Genomic DNA, 1,317 nt, shown 5'->3' with positions numbered 1-1,317 from the left:
AATTAACTGTTTGATGAACACTTTCAAACAACATACCATTAAATACAGAAAACAGGCACAAGCGTTGCAACAGAACTGATGTGCAAAGGTTTAAAAAAAAAATATGAAGGGATATTTTTGTCTGTGAAATACTGGCTGATTCTGCGGCAAGCACTGAAGTGTATTGTATGACAATAGTGTTTATTTTAACACTGTAAAATCCTGTGTTAATGTATCCATTTGTACACAGAGTAATAAAAGGGGATATTGTTTGTTAAAATAAGTGTTGAATAGCTCTATATTCCAATAACGGTCGTTGCTACAGTGTCTGTTCAGTAACAGGGGTCTCCCCAGCTCTTTACTGAACAGAAAATATGTTTTCAGGCCAATACAGGCACTCGGCCTCGAGGGTTAGATTGGGCGTAACAATCCCTGGGGGTCATGTCCAGTCGGTGTCTTGTTCATCATGGCTTCCCATTAATTCCCAAGGCCACTTAACTTACTCAAAGAGCTGGAGAGATGGCGAGACCCCTGTTACTGAACAAACACTCTATGGTAGTGGTTCACAAAGTGGGGTCCAGGGACTCTTACAGCCAGGTCTGTAACTCTAAGAGTGTACAAATGGAACCAAACAGGTCCGTTTGGTTCCATTTGTACACTCTTAGAGTTATGGGCAGTGGTGGAAAAAGTACTCAAATGTTTTACTTAAGTAAAAGTGTCAATACTGCAATGTAGAAGTACTCTGTTACAAGTAAAAGTCCGGAAATCGAAATTTACTTGAGTAAAAGAACAAAAGTATTGGTATCAAAATGTAAAATAGCAAGCTCACAACGTGTCGCGATGCGACGCATTGTGAGCTTGCAGATCGGCTATTTTCAAATAGCCTAGGTATAAAATAGGGCTAAAGTGGTTAATGTAAGTTTTATAATGTAATAATTTATATATGCTAGTAACTAGTAACTAAAGTTTTCAAATAATTGTAGTGGAGTAAAAGTACAATATTTGCCTCTGAGATGTAGCGGAGTAGAAGTAAAAGTATAGACAATTGGAAATACACCAGCAAAGTAAAAGTACCTCAACATTGTACTTAAGTACAGTACTTGAGTAAATGTACTTAGTTACTTTACACCACTGGTTATGGGGGTTCCTTGCAATTGAAACATTTGATAACCACTGTTCGATCCATGGCAATGAATACTATTGGAATATAGAACTTTAACCTTTGTAACAAAAGAAACGTAGTTTTGAACAAAAAACCCATATGCGCTCGTCTCTTGAAGGGACAGCGAGTGCCATCAGGTGTGTGGGACCTCAAGCCAGCCAATCAGCCGCCGGGCT

The sequence above is a fragment of the Gymnoscopelus braueri genome (assembly GCF_963280865.1).
Source record: "Gymnoscopelus braueri genome assembly, chromosome: 10".
Taxonomy (NCBI): Eukaryota; Metazoa; Chordata; class Actinopteri; order Myctophiformes; family Myctophidae; genus Gymnoscopelus; species Gymnoscopelus braueri.
The sequence above is the reverse complement of the archived record's forward strand: the minus strand, read 5'-3'. Positions refer to the sequence as shown.